Source organism: Pinus tabuliformis, chromosome 3_2 (genome assembly GCF_031772625.1).
Source record: "Pinus tabuliformis cultivar Carrire ecotype Pingquan chromosome 3_2, CPIR1, whole genome shotgun sequence".
NCBI lineage: Eukaryota > Viridiplantae > Streptophyta > Pinopsida > Pinales > Pinaceae > Pinus > Pinus tabuliformis.
Genome location: NC_142302.1, coordinates 265,484,145 through 265,505,683, shown reverse-complemented (window position 1 = coordinate 265,505,683; position 21,539 = coordinate 265,484,145).

Genomic DNA, 21,539 nt, shown 5'->3' with positions numbered 1-21,539 from the left:
GGTAAAACAAAAACCAAATAAATGGAACAAGCAGGGTAAAGGGAAGAAAATCACCTCCTTGAAGAGGGAACTTGAAGAAGCCAAAAGAATTGAGGATATCTTAAAAATCTAGATGAAGCAGAAGGAAGAAGACTACATAAACCATGAGCAAGAAATTGTCACATTGAGAGTAGAAGTGGACAAGTTGAAATAGAAATTGAGGAGTTCACAAGTCTTGGATGACATTATCAATTGCCAAATATCACTACTTATGAAGACAGGTCTTGGATATATCAGTGAATCCTCATGCTCCTAAAATGAAGAAAATCTACTTGTAGAAGGACATCAGTCTCATCCACATGACAAAAAGCAGCCACATGAAGAAATATATCATCCCAAAGATGAATAGAAACCACATATTATGGGAGAAAACAAGTCTTATGAGAGGAAGCCTCATGCCAAAAATGGAGAGAATCCCAAAGTCAAAGTGTTGGACAAATCAACCAACACAGAAAGTTGGAAGAGCAATGGATCAATAAATCAGGCTGATGAATTCAAGGCATCAACTCATAATAGAGCATTCAGAAGTGGAGAACAACAAAGATACTCTCAAGGGTGAGACACCTTTAGCAAATATTCACCCTATACACCCAGGTATACAAGTTCATTTTATGGTTATTATTATACATGTTCTAACTATGGACATAAAACTTGAGATTCAAGGGAATATAGCAAGCATATTGATAAAGGGTTTCATCAAAGTCCTAGAAGTAGATTTTCTATAAGAGGAGACAAAGTCCCTTACACCTATGAAAACATAAGTCAACACCTTTTCTCCATTATTGAGGTCAGACATAGAGTTCTATTTATGCCATAATCTTGGACACTTTTCCCGAGATTGAAAAAGTGGCTTGATGTGGACCCCAAATAACCAAAAAGGAAGGACATTGACCAAGAAGGAAGCCAAGACCACTAGGGTCTGGGAGAGAAAATATGTTTATCAATGATCTCTCACATGATTGCTAGATGTACAGAGACATGGGGAGTTTGTAGGAGAAGCATTTTGTTGAGGGGGAGAAACAACACATGATGTGATGATGTTACAGGATGCAAGAGGAAAACATGTTGTTAGGAGGAGTCGGTCAGGGGGAGTTAGATCAAAAGTTAGCAAGAGCAGGTAGATTGTCAAGGGGAGTCACAATTTTCCATTGATGTCAAAGGGGGAGAGAAACTTGGAATAATCAAGGGAGAGAGTGATATGTAAGATACACCATGCCTTGTCTTGCTAGGTGTGTTGAAATCAATAGAAAAGGGGGAGATTGTTGAGTATGTTGTCATTGATGTAAAGCAACATGATTAATAGGAGAAACAAGTGTAGGATGAGATGTAGTTGCAACAACAGATCAGATGATGGTGTTGCATAAACCCTAATCATAAGATGAAACCCCAGCTCTAGGGTTTGACCTACTTTGAAGCTAAAAACACCTCACAGTTGTTGGAGTATTTGAGGATGCAAATAGTCAATTGTGACTTAGATACCCTCACCATTAGCTTCTCCTTGTCATGTTTATTCCGTTGACATAAGGAGCATCTTGAACGACCTCACGGTTTGAGAGATACACTCAGTCAAAGTTGAAAATCCAATTTATGGCTCAAAACCCCAAAAACATGTTGATGTGGCCTTTCAAATTAATTAAAGAAAAAGTCAGAGTATATGGAAATAAGTGTAATGATGTGGAATCACATTTGTTCAAGGAATGATTGTCCAAGGATATTTTTTTTTTTGATTAATTGTGGTACTAAGTAAAGTTAAAATCAAATTATTTATGGGCCAAATTTTGCTGAGAATTCTAATTTAAATTTCAAATTAAAAAAAAATCCCTCCAAGGGGCGGAGGTCGGGAGGTCTATTCAATGGATCTATAAACCTATATAAGGACACTTCTTACCTCAACTAAATTGTATCAAATGCCAATTTTCTAGAGAATAATTCTTTAATAGTTCTCGGTCCTAAAGTATCTTTAAGGTTATATCGAAGGGAAATTTTGGGTTTTCTTTTGGGGTTTCTGGCTCAAGGGTTCTATCTTGTGCTTGGGATTCACATTATTATCTTTTTGTAGGTGAGTTGAAGGAGATGTTCTACCAACCAAGATTGATGTTGGAAAAAATTTGGGCAGACCTGAGAAAATGCACTTACAAGTTTGGATGCATAATTTATTTGAATAAGCTTGACACCTCAACGACCAAGAGAATCTAGTGAAACACTAGAAATTTGAATGAATGCATTGGGAATTCATTGATTTATCAAAGACCCCAGCTTATAGCTATGGCCCCCACCTCTCTCAGATGTGAATGTTTAACTCTATTCATTGTTAACCATATATTTGGAACAACACAATTGGCGTGAACAAAAACACATCCCTTGTGACCCATCTTCTTCAAAAATATTCTTGAAGCTCAATGCTATAGCAAAGAAAAACTTGACAGATTCCAAATTTCCTAGGAAATGAATTTGTTGGGTTAAAGTTTGGACTCCTAGGGAATTATCTACAATCTAGATTTATCGGAGATCTATAACAACCCTGGGTTGATTTTCCATGTAAATAAAATAAGACCAATTTCATGGGACACATATTCCAAGTTGAATGGTGGGTAAAAAATTATAGTGGGGACCCCTTGTGGTTTATTAAAGGCTATGGAAATTGGCAAAGGCATTAGCAAAGGCAAAGAGGCAATAAATGGCATTTAATTAAGGAAATAAAGGAAAATAAGAGAAAATGAAGATGAAGAGACACAAATATGCATGTAAGGGAAATTAGAGAGAAAATGAAGGAAAATGAAGAAAAAGGAAAAAGGAAAAAGGAAAGGAAGAGACCAGACATCTTATAAAAAGGCATAAGAGAAACAATTCATAACTTTTTGTTAGTTTAGCTTTTGGCTCTCTTCTTCCATACTCGAACACTCTTGCACACTTAGAGAATTCTTGAAGCATGCTAACATTCACTTGGAATTGGAGAGAAGAAAGCAAAGGTCAACAAGGAATTGTGAGTAGTGGAGAGAAAGTTGGCTCAACAACTACAACTGGAGTTCATTGTAGGTAACATGTTGCATGTGTGATTTATTTTTGATATTTGGATGCATGGTACATGCGTGTGGTTCTTTGGTTATTTTTCTATCATTAGCATGGGATTTTCCTGGTTTGAAAGTGGTTTCAGCCTTGCCTTACCATTTCCTAGATAACCAAGATGTAGTGGGTTCTCTCTTCAATTAAGCTTTGGATCGTTGGTAGACTTGGATCCTGGTTGATGTGGTCTCAGGAAAATTCCCAAGGGTCAAGGGTGGAGATGTGATTTCTCATAGAACTCTTGATGGATTGGTGGAGATAATAAAAATTCCTCTAGAGCTAGTGAAGGAAGTCAAAGGCATCCAAGCTTGTTTTGATGCTAGTGATTTCTGGATTGGTTTAGATGAAATCACCGTGGTTGAGGGTTGAGGTGGTTTGGCATATAGAATCCCTGATTGGTTTTATTTTGGTTTAAACCCATATGATCCCACATTCATGCTTGGAATATGGCACAGGGGTGATTGGCTGAAAGAGAGATTTTGTTTAGCCCAATCTATGGTCTGGTGGTATGTGGAAGTCCCTGACTTGGTTGGATTTTGCATATGTTCATATAAGCTATTTTGTTATTGTGGTTGATGAGCACTTGTAGTCATTATTATATTGATCTTATGGATGGTTTGTCACATATTCTATGCTGGTTATATGCATGGTTATATGGTGTGCTCTTGCTATGAATTCTATTCATGATTAAGTTATTGAAGGATTTATGAATGCACAGGCTAACAAGTGTTGTTGCAACTATATTGAGAGGGAATTAAGCCTTCTTTATGATTATATGATGAGTTTAAAGAGATTATTATCATATATGATTTCAATACCTGTAGCTTCTATGTTTACCATATGTTTGACGGAATTTATATTATGTGACTAGCATGTTTTGAGAAAGATCTAGCCTTGGTTCTGATTTTTTAGACATATTATCATCTTATACCTGATTCTAGAAAGTTCTGGTTAATTCTAGGCAATGGCCTGTAGGCTAGCCTTGAAAAAGTGGCATAGATCTTGCCACCGCATGATCAAAACTTGAAGATTTTGGTCATAACCGCATGCAAGGAGGCTTGTGGTGTGATTGGAGCCTTCCAACTACATTCACAGTGTGTCAAATATGTGACTGGGAGGTAAAGCTTGTGAAAATAAGTTCCAGCTCAAATATTGATCACCAAAGGTGGTTATAATAAACCTGGGTGATCTGGGGTCCCTGAAGGATGGTAATATGTTTTCGGTTAGTAGGCCCCACTTCCATAACTAGAACTTAGATGTCGGGCCATGTCATAGTAACATTCAACTCATGTTTACCCTAGAGAGCTTATAAAAGCGGGTAAATGTGGGATGAGGTAGTTATAAAGTGGTATCAAATAAATATTCTATTTCCTTTGGGTAGTATCTGATACCACAAAGTGGTATTAGAGAGAGGTTGCAACACTAGACCTGAAGGTACATATAGACGGTTATTCTTATCATGTGTGCAATTATTGTTTCACATTGTATTATTATTATGTATGAATCATGACACACACACACACACACACACACACACACACACACATATGATTTTGATTATGTATTCTATTTGGTTTATCTAATAGGGTATGTTTGTAGGAAATAGAAGATTATAAATGAAGATCAGAGTAGTGGAATATAGTTCACATGACTCCCCTTACATGCCTAATGTGAAATTAGTGGAATGGGAAAGGTCAGTTGAGTAGCAAGGAGAAGAGTATTCTCCTGATCTAACAGATACACTAAGGAGTCTAAGGGCAAAGATCAGAAGTTGCAAGGAAGATAATAACAGGTTAATTGTGGCACGGGAAAGAATTACAAAGGCTCAAGAAAATCAAGTAGAAGTCAATGCATTGATTCTTCATAGGTTGACATATTTGTAGAAGCAGGGACAATTGGGGAATAATCTTGGAGATAGTCAAGAGGAGAAGACCAATGGGGCATATGGTAGCAAGTTTCAAAGGACAAACATGATGGGTAAAGATGATATAGTTAGAGGTGGTAGATCTTTGGATACACCTCACAGGTGGGCTAACACTCATGGATTTTATTCCAACTCCGGTTCTAAGAGACATCATCATCATTATTTCTAATATCATTATAGGAGGAGTGAGAGGGGGTACTTTCCAGATGAGTTTAGGAAGGCCAAGCGTCCTACTTTTCATGGCGAAGTGAAGAATTATAAGATGTAGAAGCATGACTGCTTGGGATGAAGAAGTTCTTTAGATTGCATGATTATTCATAAAACATGAAAGCTAAGATAACTATCTTTAGTCTCAAGGGGAAATAATATATCTTTTGGGAAGATTTTAAGTGCGTGAGAGGTATCAGGGAAGAGGAGTTGAGTTGGCATGAGTTTAAAATAATCTTCAAAAGGAAGTGCTTGTCTGAGAGATATTATGATGGGAAGGCCAAGGAATTATATGACTTTAAGATGGGTTCCATTATAGATGAAGAGTACACAACCAAGTTTATAGAGTTGTTGACATATATTCCATACCTCAATGATTAGAAGAATAAGGTCCAAAGGTTTATAAGTAGATTTCCTTTCGAATTTATAGATCAGCTTGAGTATGATGAGCCTCGGTCATTGGAGGAAGTCATTGGGAAGCTGAAGCATTGTTATGAGAAGTCTAAGAAAAAGCTTGAGTTCAAGCGTGACTGGAAAGTTAATGAGAATACTAGAGGAAAATGGCCTAAAAAGCGAGGATGATCTTAGGATGCAGGTGGCAAGGAGAATGTGGGACCTCATAGGAAGTTCAATGTAGCTGAGAGAGGACATGGGTCTCGACTTGAGGGGAAAAATAAAGGCAATTGTAGGAAACATTTGAGGTGTTGGACTCATGGTTGAGAGCATCACAGGAGGGATTTTCCATCACATCAGGTGGCAGGCCTAAGATTTATAGTGCTCAAGAGGCACAAATAGTTTGAGATGTAGGAGACAATATTTCCTGTGGATCAAAAATGGAAGATCATCAGGCATATATTATCAATATGGAAGGTAATCTTTCTGATCAAGTTGTTTCTATTTTTATTGATCCTAGATCTAATTATAGCTATAGTAGTCATGACCTGGTGGATTAGTGCCAATTGAATAAACAAGTGCAAGAAAAATCTTGGTTGGTGGAGGTTGCTATGGGAACCAAGAGAAGAGTTCATCACTCGATGAGATCTTGTGCATTTGAGCTTAATGGTATGCCTACAACAACACATCTAAATGTGCTTCCTTTGGGATCATATAGTATGCTTTTGGGCATGGATTGGTTGTTCATTCATACGAATAAAGTGGATTTATATGACAAAGCTATTGAGTGCCTGGATGATGATGGGGAAATGAGAGTTTTGCACGGAAAGAAGAAGCCTACATTAGTGAGAATGGTTAAAACTATGCAAGCCAAGAACAACAACATGAAATGATGTTTATTGTTTGCAGTGCATATTTCCAGTGATAAATGGAAGAATGTGAAGGATGAGGAAGTCCTGAAGAGGTATCTTGTCTTGTAGCAGTTTCAAGATGTGTTTCCTGGATATATTCTAGAGTTACAACCTCATAAGGAAGTGGATTTCTCTATTGAGTTGATGCCAGGAGAAACACCAACATCTAAGGCACCTTACAGGATAAGCACTCCATAGTCAGTGTAACTAAAGTTGCTGCTTAAATAAATGCTTGATAAAGGACACATATGGCCAAGTGTGTTACCTTCAGGTGAACCGGTGTTCTTTGTAAGGAAGAAGGATGATACTATCAGATTATTCATTGATTATAGGAAGTTGAACAAAGTGACTATCAAGAATAGGTATCCATTTCCACGGATTGGTGACTTGTTTGATCCCCTGAAGGGAGAAATAGTGGTTTCAAAGTTTGATTTGAGATTAGGATATCATCAGGTGCACATCAAAGAAGAATACATATACAAGATTTCATTTCACACAAAATATGGGCACTATGAGTTTGTGGTATTTCCTCTTGGTCTTACCAATGCTCCAACCACATTCATGTGTTTGATGAACAATGTGTTGCATCCCTTATCTGGATAAGTTTTTTATAGTCTTTGTTGAAGATATATTGGTATATTCAAATAATGAGGAGGAGCATGCAGAGAACCTTGTAGCGGTGTTGATATTGTTGAGAGAGAATCAGTTGTATTCCAAACTCAACAAGTGTAGTTTCTTTCAGACTCAAATTCATTACTTGGGACATGTTGCTCCTGAGGAAAGGGTAGCAGTGGATCCAGAAAATATTAAAGCTAACATGGAGTGGCCAACTCTTAGGAATGTGAATGAGGTCAGATCATTCATGGGGCTATCATCTTATTATAGGTGGTTCATCAGGAACTTCTCCAAGACTAGCTATCCTATTACATATTTACAGAGAAAAGGGAGGAATTTTGAATGGAATGCTTAGCGTGCAACTAGTTTTGAGCAGTCAAAGCAATTATTACAAATGCTCTAGTCTTGAATATTTCAGATAAGGAGTTTGCGGTGTTTACAAATGCTTGCAAGGAAGGACTAGGTGGGGTCCTTATGCAGGAAAGACAAGTGGTTTTCTATAAGTCAAGGAAGCTAAATGAGCACGAGCAGAACTATGTGAATGATGATCTTGAGTTGGAAACTATCATTCATGCATTCAAGATTTGGAGACATTATCTCCTTGGCAGGAGTATTATTATGATGAGTGATCATAGTGGATTGAGGTACTTGTTTGAATAACCCAATTTGAATTGCAGACTGTTAGAAAAACATATATTACAGAGCAATGGAAAACATAAAATATTGTAGAAATATAAACATAGAAAATGCATAAAACAAGAGAGACAGAGATATACTTGGTTCACCCAGTTTGGGCTACGTCCATGGAGAAACAACCAGTCCTTTTTTTTTATATTATCCAGCAAACTGAAGAGATACAACCTACAACAGATCCGCTGTAACTCCCTCTTCGCTCTCAATCTCCTCTCTCTTCCTCACTCAGAATATAGATCTACATAGACGCAATACAATTCCCTCATATATAGTGAGGGGTTGCCTTCTAGGGCAAAAAACCCTAAATTAAACATAACTTCTACCGTTAGATCATCCGCCTAATGAATGACCTATATTGACTAGAAATTAGTAGACTTTTACAAGGCAATTTTACATTTGTTTTTAGCTTCGGGGGTGCTGCCCTCAAACCCCCGCCGGGGGACCGCTGGCGCCCGGACCCCCTAGAACCCCCGCGGGGGGGGACAAGACCCCCCTGTACCCCCCCCGTAACCCCCCACGTGGAGGGGTGTACAATCTTCCTAGGGTATACGTCTGGCTCAAACCTTTGAATGCAAAAGATAATTAGGCTCCACACCTAGCACAGACAAGCTAGATTGTTGGCTACCCTTAGTGAGTTTATCTTCAAGATAAGATACATCAAAAGAAAGGAGAACAAGGTTGCAGATGCTATTAGTAGGCGAGTGAAAGTGAATCATATTTCAACTATGAGCTCTTATGGGACATATTTGCAAGAGTGGATCTTGCATGCAGGGCAACATGATGAGAGGTACCAGTAGGTGAAGCAAAGATCACAACATCAGAGTGAAGGTGGTAGGGATGAGGAGTATCACCTCATGGAAGATGTCTTGGTTATATTTAAGAACAAGATCTATGTGCCTAACATTGGTGAGTTGAAGAGTCTTATCATGAGAGAGTTTCATTCCAAGCCGTATTCAAGCCAACGAGGATATCAGAAGACTTTTACAACTGTTAAGAAGTTCTATAGTTGGTCAAATTTGAAGAAAGAATTGGTTGAGCTTGTTGCGAGATGTCTGGAATGCCAATAGATGAAATCATAATGTAAGCATCCAACTAGTTTGTTGCAGCTTATTATGATTCCAAAATGGAAATGGGAGGTCATTTCCATGGAATTCATTACATGATTTCCAAGGACATCGTGGAGACATTATTCCATCATGGTTGTGGTTGATAGGTTGAGAAAGGTATCTCACTTCATTGTAGTGAAGTCTACTAATTTAGCTAGTGAGGTAGCTCAGATATTCATCAGGGAGATAGTGAGGTTGCTTGGAGTTCCCAAGAAATTGTATCAGAGCGAGATGCATTGTTTACTTCCATGTTTCGGAAGGATTTTTTTGTAGGCTTGGGGACAAAGTTATCTTTTAGTACAACTTATTATCACAGACAGATGGATTAACAAGGATGGTTAATAGGATTTTTGAGGATATGTTGATGATGTATGTCATGCATCAATAGAGGAAGTGGGAGGGGTATCTTACGCTGGTAGAGTTTTCATATAATAATGGTTATCAATAATCCTTGAAGATGAGTCCATAGTCCATTTGAGGCTCTTTATGGGAGGAGTTGTAATACTCCTATCAACTGGAGTGATCGAGTGAACAGGGTGCTGAATGGACTAGATATGTTAGCTGAGATGGAGCAGGAGATGTAGGTTATCAAAATGAACTTAAATAAAACACATGATATGTAGAAGAGTTATGAAAATCAACATAGAGAATTCAAGGAGTTTCAGGGTGGGGTGCATGTGTATTTTCGCATCAAGCCCAAGAGGAGCTCCTTGAGGATTGCACCAGTGGCATACACACTTGCACTATCGCCAACAGTGAAATTCCATGATGTTTTCCATGTTCCATTGCTTAAGAGATATGTGCATGATGTTGATCATGTGATTTCTTGGTCTATATTGCAGGTGGAACCCACATGGAACCAGAGGGAGAGTTTCAGCCAAAGCCACATTGTATATTGCAACGAAAGCAACTCATGCTTCGAAATTGAGCAATAGAGTAGGTTAAAGTGCATTGGAAGCACTTTTTGCCTAATGATGCTACATGGGAGATCGCTGATCAAATGCAAGAATTATATACTTCTTTATTTGATGGTTGAAGAAACTGAGTTTTTGGTGTATATATATATATATATATATATATATATATATGTATGTATGTATGTATGTATGTATGTGTCATTGTAAATACTGCATCAAGCTATGTTATAAAGCTCCAATAAGAGGTATGCTTGTCATGTTGGTCATGGTTTTCAACAATTATTTATTGCAAATACTGCATCAACATGTGTTATAAATCTCCATGGGTAGTATGTTTGGCTAGTCATAAGTGTATTCAAACACTGAGGATGGTGTTCCCCTAAGGGGGAGGGTTTTGTGACGGTGCCTGGTTGATTTTCCATGTAAATAAAATAAGACCAAGGTCATGGGACACATATTCCTAGCTAAATGGTGGGTAAAACATTATAGTGGGAATCACTTGTGGTTTATTAATGGCTATGGAAATTGGAAAAGGCATTGGAAAAGGTAAAGAGGCAATAAATGGCATTTAATTAAGGAAATAGAGGAAAATAGGAGAAAAGGAAGGTGAAGAGACACAAATATTCATGCAAGGGAAATTAGAGAGAAAATGAAGGAAAATGAAGAAAATGAAAAAATCAAAGGAAGAGAATAGACATCAATTATAAAAATGCATCAAAGAAATGATTCACACCTTTTTGTCAATTTAGCTTTTGGCTCTATTATTCAATACTCTTACACTCTTGCACACTTAGAGAACTCCTAGAGCATCCTAGAATTCACTTGGACTTGGAGAGAAGAAAGCAAAGGATAAGCAAGGAATTGTGAGCAATAGAGAGAAGATTGGATCAACAAATACAATTGGAGCTCATTGTAGGTAACAAGTTGCATGTGTGATTTCCTTGCTTATATTTAGATGCATGGTACATGCGTGTGCTTCTTTGGTTATTTTGTTGTCATTAGTGTGGGATTTTCCTTGCTTGACAATGGTTTCAACCTTGCCTTTCCATTTCCCAGATAGCCATGATGTAGTGGGTTCTCTCTTTAATTAAGCTTTGGATGACCAATAGTCTTGGATCTTGGTTGAGGTGGTCTCAAGAAAATTTCCGAGGGTCAAGGGTGGAGATGGGATTTCTCCTGGAACTCTTGGTAGATGGGTGGAGACATGAAAAATTCCTCTAGAGCATGTGAAGGAAGTCAAAGGCATCCAAGACTATTTTGATGTTAGTGATTTCTAGACCAATTTAGGTGAAATCACAGGGGTTGAGGGTTGAGGTGGTTTGGCCTCTGGAAGTCCTGGTTGGTTCTATTTTGGTTTAACCCATATGATCCCATATTCATGCTTGGAATGTGGTACTAGGGTGATTGGCTGAAAGAGAGATTTGGTCTAGCCCAGTCTATGCTTAGGTGGTATGTGGAAGTCCCTGACTTGGTTGGATTTTGCACATGTTAATATAAGCTATTTTGTTATTGTGATTGCTGAACACTTGTATTGGTTATTATATTGATCTTATGATTGGTTTTTCATGGATTTTGTGTTGGTTTATGCATGATTATATGATTTCTCTTGCTATGGATCTTGTTCGTGATTTGATAAGTTATTGAATGATTAATGAATGCATGCACTAACAAGTGTTGTTGCAACTATCTTGAGAGGGAATTGAGCCTTCTTCATGATTCTTTGATGAAGTTAAAGAGATTATGATCAGATATGCATTCATGACCTATAACTTCTATGTTTACCATATGTTTGGCGAAATGTCTATTATGTGACTGACATGTTTTGAGAAAGATCTAGCCCTAGTTTTAATTGCTTAGACTTCTTATCATCTAAGACCTGATTTTGGAAAGTTTTGGAAAATTATGGGCAATGGCTTATAGTCTAACCCTCAAAAAGTGCCATATATGTCGCCACCGCATGCAAAAAATTGGAAGATTTTGGTCATAACCACATGCAGAAAGGCTTGTGGTTGTGGTTGGATCCTTTCTACCATATGCAAGGAGCGGTTGAGAGGTAAAGCTTGCGAAAATAAGTTCCATATTAGGGATTGATCACTAGGGGTGGTTGTTAGACACATCTGTGATCTGGGGTCTCTAAGGGATGGTAGTATGTTTTTGGTTAGTAGGCCCCATTTCCATAACTTGATATTGGAGGACAAGTCATGTCATAGTAACACTTAGACCCTAGAGATCTTGTAAAAGCAAGTAAATGTGGGATGGGGTGGTTACAAGAGAAATCTATTGAAGTATTGTGTCTAATGATATATGTGAGTTGAAGACAATAATATGAAGCAAGTCAAAATCAATGAAGCGAAATTATCTTATTTGTTGAAGCACTCCTCCAAGTCGTGGATCTGATGCACCGAACTACTTGAAATTCATTGGGAATTAATTATAAATAATATATGTTGGTGAGTGATTCGAGTTGACTCAACTTCTATATTTAACCAAGATCTTTTGCTTCCTTGATGTAGTTAGAATTACATTTTATAAGAGCATAAATGAACATATATGCATGCTTAAGCAAATGGAAACATAATGACGATCAACAAATCATAAACAAGAGACATTGATAACGAAGTTCATCCAGTGTGGACTACGTCTCCAGGTCTAGTGTCAAGATGGTGTTGGAAACTTCATTCAGTGCTAAAAATGGTGAAGATGTACTTTGACTATGTTTTCTGTCATACAAGGACATTTTCACTCTACATGAGTGGCAATGTCTCTCAACGAGACGTTCCACTACAAGAACTATCACTCACAAAAGACCTCCTATCAACATGACATAATATTACACATGGTTACAATGAGTGACATAATCTTATTCTATGCTGGTTGAAGAATAGAATACTCAGCTACTGATCTGAATGCACCATTGAAATCGTGGTGTCGAATGACATAGAATCGACTGTCCATGCTTTGAAATCTGACACCGTCTCTCCAATTGGAAAATTACCAAAAAATAGAAGGCTTGGATGCAAAAACTAACTGCACCATTGAATTTGTGTCATCGATAGGTGTAAAATTGACTATCCATTTGTCGAATTTTGACACCGGAAAAATCTAGGCTTGTAGGAATATTTTAGATTCCCCCCGTGATTCTCCAAAGATTCCCTCCTCTAGGTTTATTGGATATATGCAACTAAAATAAAAAACTAATCTCGCCATTGAGATCCTTTCGAAATTCTGAGAAGAATGAGTATAAAGTTGGCTACATTATGGATTTGGGAAATTTCAGCCTCCAAGGAATCTGGAAGATTCCCTCAAGATTCTTCAAAGAATCTGCTATAATATGAAAATCTGTTGCTAAAAAGGTGAATCCAACCTCGCTATTGCATTCCTTGCGAAAATATGAGAAAAATGACTGTAAAATTGATTACATTGAGAAAAATTACCTCGCAAGGAATCTTTGGCATCAAGAGAATATTCTCTGAGACTGTCTCAAAATGCATGCTATCATAGTTCTGCCTTGGCATGTGCATCAGGCTTCCGGACTGCAAATCATGGTTCCACCTACAATTAAAATAATATTTGATCTGGAAATTTGTGCTGGCTTCTCCCCCGTCGCACTAAGAAACAAGCATTTATATCGGCTAAGTGGTGAACTTTACAAAGCCTCCAACTGTGGTCTAGGTTATGGCAGAGAATTGGAGGTGGGGTGGTCGAGGTTCGAATCCCACTGAACCCCCAATATTGGCATATAGTTTTAACAATCTTTTAAAAAAGGCGCATATAATTTTTAATATAGGACGAGTTCATTGAAACTAAACGATTGCATTAATGTTGTGCCATATGCGGTTTGGAATGTCATTTTGTGTGGAGGCACCCGGGAGGTGGGCCGGCCAGGCTAGGTGGGTGGGTTCAAGCCTCGCCACCTCTGGTTTTGACAAGTGACATATGGAGGGGTGGTGGTTCCGCTATTGGTGGTCCGCTCACCAAACAACATGTTTATATACGTTGGTGTATGGTGGTTGGGGTCGGTGGGGTTCATGGCTCGTCGGCCTATATTTAAATAATCTTTTTTTAACATACGGTTTTGGGGGGGCTGGTGGGGCTCATGGCCCGCCACCTCATTATATATATTGTTAGGCCTCAAAATAGTCCTTATTCTCACTCCATTATTCACCAATACCTTCACATTACTTCCATATTACCTTCATGTCACCTCCATTCCACCTCCACATCATTACATTTACCTCATCATTGGGTTATAGCTATGCTTTTCCAAAGTTTATTAATTTTTAACATTTTAAAGTGGATTTATGGTTAAACTTTAGAAAATAATATGCTTATACTTATACCTAACAATTAGAATGAGTTTGTTGACATGTGTCGGTACAAAGGAAGCTTCCAAGGAATCTTTATGTGGCCTTGAATGATCAAATTCGAATTTGATAAGATAAGCCTCATGGAAAATATCATGATCTCATGGAGAAGATCAAGGAAAAAAGGGGGTTATGTGTCTAGATGGTTGAGAGATGTATGGAACTAAAGAGAGATTAGTGGATCATCATTATGAGTTTGTTATCTCATCCCATTGTATAAATAGGAGTACCTCCTCCATTCCAAGAGGGAGGACTCTTGGAGCATGTATCCAACTTATGATGGAATAGAATAAAGCTTCATTTTACATAAATTTCCATTCTATAGTTTTAGATATAAATTGTCTTAATGTAGTATATGGAATAATTTGTCACTTTGTTCTTAAGAGAATTGAGCTCACTCTAAAAGGATCAAAGAAACATTTTATTTCATAATAGATCTTATTTCATTTAATTGCTTAGATGTTTGAGGATTTGTTTGTGATTGATGAATGAGTTTTAAATTAAAATCTTATCAGCATATGAGGGGACAACCAAGGGTCTAAGTTAGGCTCTCTCTCTATTTGATTTGCATGATAATTGAAATTCATTCTTTTGCTTTTAAGATTCAAGTTATTTCATTTCTTATGCTTATGAATGAATCTTAGTTTAGTTTGGATCAGTATACGAGGGGACAATCAAGGGAATAAGTTAGTCTCCCTCTCTTTTTGAATCTAAACAACAATCAAAATTCATTCTCTTATCTTTATTTCAAGTTTTTGGTTTTATGTAATCAATGATTTATTTTCAATCTATAATACTGTAGGGAAGGACAACCATGACCTCCTCAATTAGGAGCCTCTTCCCTTGCATATTATATTGAATCATAAATCATTTAGTTAGACATAGAGTTAGTTGCCTACTCCTACATATATTTTGTTGGCATCATCACAAGCTTATGAGTATCCTTGGTTGATAATTTAATGAAAGCAATTTAAGCAATTAAATTGCCCAACATTTTGGTGCCATTGCTGGGGATGGTGCTAAGGGATCAGGCATTGGGAATTTAATTTAGTACCAATATTTTTTTCTTTGGAAAAACTAACTTGTGAAACCTAGTGACAGCAGGATCTTCATAAAGGAGTTCAAGTTTGAGTTTTTTGATGTTTTAGTATTTAGCTAGTTTTAAATTCAGTCTTTTTAAAACCCCCCTGCATAAATAAAAACAAATCAAGCGATTAGTATGCTCTCTTCCTGCGCTTCGTGCGATTAGGAAGATCAGAAAATCTATTGATTTATTTCAAATAAAAATACTCTCGCTGAAAAATTGATCTGTGATATGACAATAAATTTTTTTTGTGAATGAGCAAAAGATCATCCTAAAATAATTTAGATAAAATCTTTTTTTTTCTTTGAATTTTAGTTTAAAAAAAAATAACGAAAATAAAAAATTCCCACATAATAATATATATATATATATATATATATATATATATATATATATATATATATATATATATATATATATATATATATATATATATATATATATATATATTATTATAAAAAAAAAATTACTTTTGAAAACTAACCATTTTTTTAAGAGATAGGTTCAATTTCATTATTTTATTTAAAAAAAAAACTTAAAAAAAATTAAAATAAAAAAAATATGAAAAATAACAATTCAAACTAAATTCTTTGCCTTCTGAGATCTTGATCGGTTTGTCTTCATTAATTGAATAACCCAATACCATCTTCTGTCACAGGGCGAGCAATTGGATACTTCTGATAGTAAATGTATAGGAAATGCTTGTAGTTTTTGGCCATGCGCAATATGGATTTGTCACCAATTTGTTGGATCTTTGCCACAACGCCTATCACAAAAAGCCTGCTAAATTCATCTCACCAACATGAAGACTGGGCAAATTAAGTTTGGATGACTATGAATGAACCAAATTCCCAATTACTCCCACCGCTCTAGGGCTTCCAGCTGATATATACTTATTGCAGAAGCGCAGAACTCTTCGAAGTCCGTTCTTCTTGAAGCAAGATGTTCCATCGAATTGAGAATATCAGGAACCTTAGATTCCTTCATCGCATGCATTCTTCATTAAATCCTTCCATCTTTGTTGGGTTCAAGAAGTTTAAACTGTGATCTGAGGTAAAATAATTCATTTTCTGTCAATGATTTTGACAGTGCCTTCAAAGCTGCCCGTTTCAAAGGAGAAGCCCGAATATATGCTTTGACTAATCTGAAAATCAAAATATCCAACGGGATTGCATGCTGACCTCGAAGCCATGGATGTGTAAGGGCCTGTGCAGCTGTCATTCTTTTGTGCAAGTCTTTGTTAAGAAGCCTCATAGTGGATGCCAACATCCTCAGAACGCAACCCCTTAAAAACGTCAGTTTTCAAAAGCGGTTTGTGGTCGAACCAGGACAAATTTGGAAAAACGAAGACATGGGTTTTTTCCATAATAGAATGAATTATATAACCCAGAAATCGTTTTCTTAAATTCCTAATGGTCTAAGAGGAAATTGTGGTTCTTCGGGACCCTATTTTGGTAACTGCGTGAATAAAAACGGTTTTTACAATTAATGTGCAGAGAATTATGGGTTTTGCTGGCAGTGAAGCGGATTTTGAGAGATTTGAGAAATTATAATTTTGTTGCTGGCTCAATCAAGGATGAAGATTAGATTCTTCCTCCTTGCCATATATTTCCAAACATATCGGTGAAGTTGGTGGGGTTTGAGGGCGGTTCGCTACCCTCTTTTGCCATTTTTGGTCCACATCAATTCAATGCAAAACAACCAGTTGATTGTGAAATCAAGATACCATGCAAACAAGGGGTTTTATGTGCTAATTCAAATAATATCCACTGTTGGAATTTATTTTTTCTTTGTACATGCAAAACCTGAACGAGATTGCCTATGAATTCGCCAACGATATCTACTTGAACAGTAACTATGTTGCCAAATACGTGGCCGACGATGTGAAGAGTGAGATCATTGGCCTTTTCTACCACAAGGAAATGCACGTGTGGCAGTGGAATGACCAAGGTGCTGCGTGGGTGGGGCTGATCGAAGGCACCGCGGATTATGTTCGCCTCAGTGCTGGCCTCGCCCCCAACATGGGTCAAGCCCCGCGCCGGTAACAAGTGGGACGAGGGATAGCAATGAAGACACCGATTGCTTTGACTTAGATTGTCCAGGATTTGTGTCGAGCGCAGGCCCCAGCTCTTCCAGCACACCTATAGATTCTATATCAGTGTATGGAGGGAATCAGAGTTCATTTACAACAAAGAAACAGAGTGAATGGAGGGAATCAACTGCAGAGGTCGCATCTGCTGCACTCACTGCTCTCAGCGACCACGAGATCAGAGTCATGGCATCCTCTACGGTGGCCAAATCAAAGAATGATGACATGTTTGTTTCTCAGAATTCGACTTCTAAAAGCGTCGAGGAGGCTTTCGTACCAAGGTTCGACGGGCTACGCTTTATCAAAACCCTGGTGACTACTCACAGATAAGGATGGTGATTGAAAACAGGGTCTACTGAAACCAAAGAGTTTTTTTTGCCTTTTTTAAGCAATTTATTATTGGCGTTATTTTACCTTCTAAATTTAGAAATTCTCAAACGACACAACTTGTATATTAGAGATGTTTCTAAATTTAGGTAGATAGGATATTTCTCACGGAATTGGAAAGGCTGGTCAAAGTAGTTGATGCATTAAATGTGTGGATGGAGTCCAGAGTTACGGGGACTTATTGTTGTTCAATTCAGAAATTCTGCTTCATCCACCAAATTGAGACTGCATAAATCAGAATTGCTCAAATTGCATAAATCAGTGGTCGACACTGCTCAAGCCAAATTCAATTTTTTTTTAAAAACGCTGATGAGTTTGAAAGAAAATAAAAAATTTCATTTTAGTGTTAGGTTTTTTTAAATTTAAATTTTTATTTTTTATTTCCCTTTTAGAAAATAAGTAAATATATATTTTTGTTGAGTTTATGTATTTCTTTATTAAAAATAAATAAATAAATAAATTTGTTTTTATATTTTTGTTATTTAAAAAAAACACACACAAAAGAAAATTTTAAAAACAGACACTATAGCATTTTTTTTTGAAAATCATTCATTCTCAAAATGCACTTTCATTGCAGATCTTTCATACTCCTTCATTTGAAAGATACTTCGAAGTCTTCCTAGGAAATGTTCAATGCAATGGAACATTTGGAATATTGATTTAAGGAACATTTGGTGGATTATTTAAATGCTGATTTACTTGCTTAGAGTTGGCAATTTCATATTGTTGTATGCTTTTATAACGTACTAATCTGTAGGACACAACAAATCTATAATGCCAAGCTTTTCACCATGCACAAAAGTTAGCTGACAAAAACAGGGAGTAAATTTACTTTTCATGGTTATTTCTTTATGAATGGATTGATATTAATATCATGACTGAGTCAACTACAACACTTTGATTGTCCTTAATCTGTTTTATTTGGTATGAAATTTTTGCGTAAGAATCATGAAGGAAATGCGCAATTCTTCTTGAACACACTTATGTTTTCTTTCTGCCAAGTTTTTTTACAGGTTACAGGATAATAAAGTGATCATTAAGGAGATTGCATTGTGACGACAATTAGTCTTCCAAAGAATAAATTCATGAAAAATTCTGAAGACAAATCCATGTTGACAACCACTACCTTGCACCTCCCTTTTTGAAAAAGATTTTGAATTCCACCGATTTTAAATCCATAAAGCATGACATTTCCATATCCATTTTTCACAGGAAGAGTTCTTATTCCTTCACCAAGCATTTCCTTTCATCCATTCTTAACCCACAAAATAAAACCAAGAAGCTCACTTACAAGCTTATTGCCATTCTGATTTTCCTTGTCATTTCCTTTCCTTTTCATTTCCACCAATAAAACCCTGCTTCTATGTATATCATTGAGTCAAAGTCCTAGAGTCTAATTATCTTTGAAAAAACACCTAGAGGCTTGCATGCCTTAATGGCAAGTACTCTTGCCAATGAACAATGGGAGTACATTAATATCCCTTGTTCATTGGATCTTGTAGGTGACTTGACCATGACAAATTTATTCGTACCTACAATCCTGACTCCTGTTGGAATCAATGGTGAGAGCTCTTGTGTTGGCTAGGGGCATTCATTAATGGCCACTAAGTCAACAACTTCTTGTATGTTCGACATCGAAACATTTAATCACATGGTAAGATTTGTGCCATCGAGCATTGAAGACTTGAAGACCCATATTTTGTAGCAGATGAAACCGATTTCATTGTTTTTCAGTTTATAATGACTTGAGGAAAAGTCAATAAATAAGGTTGGGGGGGGGGAATGTAACTTCTATATTTTGTATACCTTCCAAGCCTTATACATTTTCAGCCGCATTTAGCAGTAGATTCCGAACATTCAGCAGAAGATCCAACAACAGATTTAGCAGCAGATGCAACAACAATAAAAGATTCACTTTTTCGATTTCATCCACCATTTTCACAACCAAGTAAAGAGGACTATGAACAACATTTTTGCAGCCACACGTGCACAACTCTCATCCATTTTTGGAAGGGTAAGTTAAGGTATGATATTTTCTAACTTTTAACCATTTAATTCCTTGAAAAGTTAGAATAATAACTTTTGGAAAAACTTCATTTCCTTTCCTCATTTCACATAACTGCCAAAACCATCCATTTAAGGGGAGGGATACATTTACATACATACTTTGTCACATTCATATAACATCCATATTCATATATCACATTCTAAAACCAACTTACCTTCAAAATATATTCACTATTACATGAGCATACAAATGGCTTTGTCAAAAGTATTTAAAAGTTAATTGGATGCCAACACAATCATGGTTGTTACACAAGAACCAACCATGATGCATTCCAACAAAAATACTCTGCAATAAAAATCACATTATATGCAAAAATCATACATTAAAATTGAATGCAACAAACAAAATATGGTTGAAACACAAGAACCAACCAAGTTGCAGTTCATCAAAAACACTTTGCAAAAGCTAAATAAATTATATCATGCAGAGTTTAAGCCAAAGCTCAAGTATCAAAAAGTAATGTAATAGATTGCATGAGGACATGCAATACCTTCAGTTTGGGGGTATGTTGGGCCTCAAAATAGTCCTTATTCTCACTCAATTATTCACCAATACCTTCACATTACTTCCATACTACCTTCATGTTACCTCCATTCCACCTCCACATCATTACATTTACCTTATCATTGGGTTATAACTATGCTTTTCCAAAGTTTATTAATTCTTAACATTTTAAAGTGGATTTATGGTTAAACTTTAGAAAATAATATGCTTATACTTATACCTAACAATTAGAATGAGTTTGTTGACATGTGTAGGTACAAAGGAAGCTTCCAAGGCATCTTTATGTGGCCTTGAATGATCAAATTCGAATTTGATAAGATAAGTCTCATGGAAAAGATCATGATCTCATGGAGAAGATCAAGGAAAAAATGGGGTTGTGTCTAGATGGTTGAGAGATGTATGGAACTAAAGAAAGATTAGTGGATCATCATTATGAGTTTGTTATCTCATCCCATTGTATAAATAGGAGTACCTCTTCCATTCCAAGAGGGAGGACTCTTGGAGCATGTATCCAACTTATGATGGAATAGAATAAAGCTTCATTTTACATAAATTTCCATTCTATAGTTTTAGATATAAGTTGTCTTAATGTAGTATATGGAATAATTTGTCACTTTGTTCTTAAGAGAATTGAGCTCACTCTAAAAGGATCAAAGAAACATTTTATTTCATAATAGATCTTATTTCATTTAATTGCTTAGATGTTTGAGGATTTGTTTGTGATTGATGAATGAGTTTTAAATTAAAATCTTATCAGCATATGAGGGGACAACCAAGGGTCTAAGTTAGGCTCTCTCTCTATTTGATTTGCATGATAATTTAAATTCATTCTTTTGCTTTTAATATTCAAGTTATTGTTGGAAATAATGCTGAGAGGGGGGGTGAATCAGTATTATCAAATTCTTTTCACTATACCTTCCAGATTTATGCTTTAATTTATTCTTCAGATGTTGATCATTAATTTGCATGTCAGTACCATATAATAATGAACAAGAACAAGAAAAATAGATAGTCACACCAAAGAACACCAGATATAAGGTGGAAACCCAATGTGGGTGAAAACCACCTGCTGCAATATGTCTCTATCTTCTTTCAATTAGAAACTTCTTTTTTACAATGATTCTGTACTGGTGCAGTCCTTTACCAATATGCAGGCTGCAACCTGCAGAGAGCTA